The sequence below is a fragment of the Dipodomys spectabilis genome, unplaced genomic scaffold, assembly GCF_019054845.1.
Source record: "Dipodomys spectabilis isolate Male_0828 unplaced genomic scaffold, ASM1905484v1 ptg000002l, whole genome shotgun sequence".
NCBI lineage: Eukaryota > Metazoa > Chordata > Mammalia > Rodentia > Heteromyidae > Dipodomys > Dipodomys spectabilis.
In genome coordinates this window covers 18,276,469-18,282,468 of record NW_024870679.1, presented here as the reverse complement: position 1 = coordinate 18,282,468, position 6,000 = coordinate 18,276,469, and the positions used below count along the sequence as shown (strand labels likewise).

At 50.3% G+C, this 6,000-nt stretch overlaps 1 protein-coding gene across 1 annotated transcript in view; it reads left to right on the top strand.

Moving 5' to 3' along the window:
• The first annotated feature begins 388 nt into the window (after positions 1-388).
• Lrrc8c (leucine rich repeat containing 8 VRAC subunit C) overlaps positions 389-6,000 on the top strand; it is a 71,205-nt gene continuing 65,593 nt past the window's right edge. Inside the window, exon 1 of the mRNA XM_042678008.1 lies at positions 389-404. The gene's annotated coding sequence lies outside the window, so the exon portion shown is untranslated. The remainder of the gene's footprint in view (positions 405-6,000) is intronic.

Sequence of the window (6,000 nt, the reverse complement as noted above, 5' to 3'; positions counted from 1 at the left end):
CGGACCTTCTGGGGCCGCCGCCCCGCCGCCCGCCCGCCCGCCCGCCCGGGCCGGGGGAGGCCCCGCGGGGCGGAGGTTCCCGCGCGCCGCCGCCTGCGTCACAGCGGGGCTGGCGCGGCGGAGCGGGGCGCGCGGCGGCGACCCCGGGCCCGGGCGCTGGGCGGCGCTGGCTGCCGGGCCGGGCTGCGCGCGGGGCGGCGCTGGAGGCGGAGGCCCGCGGGGCGGGGCGGGGCGGGCGCTGCGTCCCCGCCCGGAGCCCGCGGAGAGGACGAGGAGGGAGGCGCCGCCGAGGCCGCAGTGCTCCGGCCACGCCGAAGCCCCGTGCAGCGGCCCCACGGCTGACGGCCGCCGCCGCCGCCCGCCGAGCCCCGCCGGAGCCCCGGGCCGCGCCTTCGCGCCCAGAGGTAAGGGCGGGGACCGCGAGGGGATGCGGGGGGCGGGGGGACCCGCGGGAGGATGGCGGGGACCTGCGGAGGGACGGCGGGGGGCGGCCCGCCGGGGCCACCGGGCTGGGTGCGCTGGGGCGCGCGCCGCAGCCCGAGCCCGCTCGCATTCCCGCCCCCCCCCCCCCGCCCGAGTTGTGGACGGACAGAACGGGGTCGCCCGCCCTGGCGTGGCGGGGGGGGGGGGTCCTCGGGGCCACCGCTGCTCCAGCCCGGGACCCGCCGAACCTCTCCCCACGCCAGCCCCGCGCCCGGGGCCCCCGGGACCCCTCGAGCCCTGGACCCCCCGCGCCGGCTGGGCGCGGCCCGGCTCTCTCCGGGGCCTGGGACGGGGCACGCGAGGAGAAATCGCGGTCGCGGCGGACGCGCGGGTGGGCGGCATCGCCCGGGAGAACCGGGGCTGTCCCCCACCCCCCTTCCCCGGTCTTCCTCCCCGCTCCGCCTTCGTCAGCGCCGGGGTGCGGAGGGGATGTGGGGGTCTCCCGGGGTCCCGCGCGTCCTCGCTTACCTGCGCGACCCGAGGGGACAGAAGCCGGGCGTGCGGGCCGGCGGTGGGCGCCAGCCCCGCGCCCCCTCCATCCTCAGCTGAGTGCCCTCCCCAGCCTCCCCCCCACCATCCTCCTCCGCCATCCCTGTTGGTTCTCAGCCCCGGGGCAGCCGGGGGAGGGGTACAGCCTTCGATTGTGCCCCGCGGGGGGCTGAGGTCTTCTCTCCCCCTGCTCCCCTCCCCCTCTCACCGTCCCCCCCCCCCGCCCCCCGCACTCAAATGACTTCCTTCAACCCCAGTACCCCACCTAGCTGGGCAGTCCAGGCTGGCACCCGGTCCACCTTCTTGGGCTGATGATATCTCAAAGTGTTAGGGCCAAACTTGGGTTCCGATGCCGTCAGCGCTTTCCTAGCAAACCAGTTAGGAAACATGTTTTGGGTTCCCATCTCTTTAAAGAGACAAATAAGGACCAATCAGGCTTTATGTTGGACGTTCGGCAGGGGGGGGGGGGGGCGGGGGGGGAAGCTTGAATTTTCTGTGAATGATCAAACCTGGGACAGGGGCAGTAGGAAGTAGAGGAAATCAAAGACTGCACCAGAGTCAGAAATGAAGCCTTCACCAAAGACCCCGTGCTTGAACCGGTAGGTGCTGATTTCCTAAAGGTTGGACAAGGCTTCAGCATGGATGGGACATTAAGGTGACATTACGGATGAGAAGGAGAAAAAGTAATCCTTGGCCAGCACCATCCGTTTTATACGTGTATATGTTCTCCTTGTTTTCTGATGACTTGTCGAAAAACGACCCAGCCCAGATTGCAATCTGAACTTCACAGAAGTCGCTCAGATTCATAAACCGTGGTAGATGTGTTTGCAAAGTTAGCAGATTAGATGTTCACAACTCTAATGTATTCAGATTTCTTGTGACTAGCTTAAACAAAGGAGGCGGGGTGTGGGGGGGGGCAGTGGAAAGCAGTTTTTGCAAAGATGGATAGTTTCCAGAGTTCGCATAATAGACTGGTCACAGGGGTCCATAACCCATTGCTGAGATGGGGGTAGTTAGAAACTTCCTTTGCTTTCTCTTTCCTACGGCTGGGGATTAAATCCAGCACCTTCCACATGCTAGGCAAGTGCTCTACCACTGAGCTAATCCCAGCAACAATATTCTTACTAGTAAAATTGGCCAAGCTCTTGTTAATAGTACTAATGTATGCTTTCTCAGATGGTCTATACACGTTATTTAATGAAGTATATTTTTAAAGAAAAATTCTTTTAGTTAAAAAAAAATCTAAGAAATGATTGTGCCTCACTTAGATGATATTGATCTTTAAAAAACAACACACAGAAAATATCTTTAAGTCCTTTTTAAGACCCAGTTTTCATCAAACTATAGTGACATCTTTTAAATATTTGGTAGCATTTTTGTTGTTGTTGGTCATGGGGCTTGAACTCTGGGCTTGGGCGCTGTCCTTGCGCTCTTCAGCTCAAGGTGAGCACTCTACCACTTGAGCTACAGCTTAAGTTTTTCTAGTGGCTTATTGGAGATAAGAGTCTCATGGGCTTTTCTGCCTGGGCTGGCTTTGAACTGTGATCCTCAGATCTCAGCTTCCTGAGTAGCTAGGTTTACAGGTGTGAGCCACTGGCACACGGCTCCCTGGTAGCATTTTTAAGTGATATAATAAAGCTAATGTTGAAGAAGAAATAAGGTAGAAACTATGATATTGACAAGATTTATGTTAATGATTTCGTATGGTACATTGATATAATATACTCTGGTTGCCTAATATAATCCAGGTACTTAACACAGTCTCAGGGTCTTATGACAAACTCCTAAGAGGAAATGGTGCCTGGATTCACATTTCATAGAAAGAAACAGAGTTTGTGACTTGCCAAAGATCAAACCTCCAAGATAGTGCCTAAATGTGGACAAGCTCCTTATTCTTAGGTGCATTGTTCCTATTCTGTAAAGACAGCTGCTGCTTCTTGGTGCCTGTATTGGGCCTTGAACTCACGGTTCTTAGTTTGTTGTTTTTTGGCAGTGCTCTACTACTTGAGCACAGCTCCACTTGGGGCTTTCTGGTGGCTAATTGGAGGTAAGACTTTCACAGACTTTCTTGCCCCGGTGGCTTTGAACTCTCTTTTTTACTCTCTTGAGTAGCTAGGATTACAGGCATACGCCACTAGCATTCCTCTTTCTTATTCTTTTTGACTTAAGTTTATCTGGAACTTGCCATAATGGTAGTTGTAATGCCCAGACTTTCCCACATCCCCAGTATGTGGTGGAGTTTGAATATTGAAGCAGGGCCGTCTGTTTCCAAAACTGTCTTCTTGCTACCAATACCATTCAATGAATGATTCAAAATTCACCCTAATGGATAGTTCATGCCTACCCATTAACTCCTCTTGTTCCCACAGTGAAGATAGTTTCACGGGTTGCCTCAACACATCTCCCAAGATTTAATACTCTACCCTTGGAATGTTGGCCCTATCTCTAGAGCTCCGGGTCACTTATAGGCGCATATTACAAGCAAGCAAGGTTACAAAACTACATGGCTTTCCTTCCATCCTCTAATGTCTTCTAAAGGAAATTAAAATTGACATGGGGTAAAGAACAGCTTCAAGTGCTTTCAAGTTCTGCTCTGTTGCCCAAAGGAGGACAGAGGTGCTCATGTGTGGGACTTCTTTGAGGCCTGGTTTCCTCTAATGGAGTTATAAGCTTACCTTGCTGTGTGAATGAAAAGCAACGATGCACGCAAAGGACAGCCCCTGGCACCTGGCAGGGGCTGGGGAGGATTAGCATCCTGTAGCCTGGCACTGATTGCTTTTCTGCTGTTCTCTGACTGTAGTTGTATGTGACTCGTGCACAGTGATTCGTCAGGGCTCTGTGCAGAGTGAGATTGCAATCGGGTTTTAGCATCTTTAACTTTTGAGTCAGATCCTTTTTTTTAAGTCTTGAATTAGAAATGTGGAGACACCTTCTTGTAGTTTTTCCTTTGTCCTACACTTTTTAGAAGATTACTAGCAGCAATTACTAGCAGTTCATTGGAATGTGTGTGTGTTTTGGCAAACACACTTTCCTGTTTTCTGCCTCTCACAGTCTCTCAGCCTTGCTTATCTCTCGGGGTGCCAAGACAATGCCAGTATCTCTCCATTGCACACTTGACCATGTCCCTACCAGCTGACATGCTTCAGCCTGAGTTTGCCTCCTTCAGCAGGGCATCTCCATTGAAATCTGTTGTTGGCTCATATACAATTTAGGCAACATGGACCCCAATGCTAATTTTAATTTGTTTTTTTTTTTCAAAATTTTCCCCCCAGGAAATGTCCTATGAAAAACTGGAACTTATTTCTTAGGAACATTAAAAAAATTTCTTTGTGGGCTTTTGTCATTGGTTTGTTTTTGTTTAGATGAGCACAATGGATTCTGTTTCCTGAATGAAAGACAAGTCATGTTTTCAGAGAGATCCTTACAGTAACTAGTAAAGACACCCAATTGTTTTTTCTATTGTATGATTTCGTAGTGCCTTATTTTGAGGCTTGTCCATCCCCTTCTCTATTAACTTAATAGGCCTTACCTGTTAAATTAGCAGAGAAGTTAGTTCTTAAAGTAGAGGCCAATTAGGCACCACACAAGATAGCTGTGTTTCATTAATAAATTGCTCCCAGAGTGATGTAATAATTAACCTTGATTGCAAACAGATTGAGCACATCAACTGCATCTAAGTAGTTGGCATGGGAGGTGGGGTAAGGAAGGGTCCAGATGGATTTCTTTAATTAGGACCTGGATTTCCTCGAGAGGAATGAATACCCCACCCCAGAAATTTGCCTTGGTGAACAGGGCCATTGCACACCACTATGGAGACGACAGAACTATGGAGACAACAGCCAGAAGGCACCACTCACTGCTGGCAGACCCGGTCTCCTCACATGAGTGAGAGAGAGAAAAAGACAGGGCAGAAGAAATGAAGAATGGGGGCTGGGGTGTAGCTCAGCAGCCAAGTGCTTGCCTATCCCAGGGCTAGCACAACGAAACAAGGGGCTAATCACAGAACTTGTTTTAAAGTAGTTGGGCATGAATAGATTGAAAAATCCTAATTATATATATAAAAAAATGAGTAAGATGCCAGACATAAAAAAACCTTGAACTATCTTAGGACTATAACTACTTTTGAAGAGTAAATTTAGGAGCATTTAATTTTCTGGTCTTTATTTTTTGGTGCTGGTGATTGAACCTGGGGCTTTGTGCATGTGCTGTACTGAGTTACATCCCTAGCTCCTTGTCACTTTTTTTTTTTTTATAAGGACCCAGAAAGGAATAGGAAAGTTTAGCAAATTCAAAAACCAATTGTTGGAAAACTATTTTAAAACTTAGGGAAGCAATTGAAAATGTCCAACAGGACCAAAGTATTTTATGTCAAAGAAATCTAGGAGAGTTATATGTTCTTTAAAGATCCTTTGTAAGGGGCTGAGAAGGTGGCTCAGAGGTAGAGTGCTTGCCTTGCATGCATGAGGCCCTGGGTTTGATTCCTTGGCACCAGATAAGCAGAAAAAGCCAGAAGTGGCACTGTGGCTCAAGTGGTAGAGCACTAACCTTGAGCTGAAGAGCTGAGGGACAGCGCCAGGACCCAGAGTTCAGGCCCCACGACTGACAAAAAAAAAAAAAAAGAACCTTTATAAGGATTCAAAAGACCCCAAATTATTCTCATACCAGAGAAATTTTTGAAGGAGTAAAATGAGTTTGGCTGAGCCAAAATGTGCCTGTTTTCATTTTTGTGTTATAAACATGATAGAACACATTCAGAAATGCTTCCCCCTTGCCTCTGCCCAAGATAAAGCACAGAACCACAGGCACTTCATTTATAGACTACAACGATATGGTAGACCACACTCATCGTTTAAGATTGTGTGTGTTCACACACACATGTGTGCACACTGCTTCTGAGACTTGAACTCAGGGCCTGGGTGGTGTCCCTGAGCTTTTGTGCTCAAGGCTAGTTCTCTACCACTTAAGCCACAGCTCCATTTCTAGCTTTTTTTTTGGGGGGGGGGTGTTAATTGACAATTAGAATTTCAC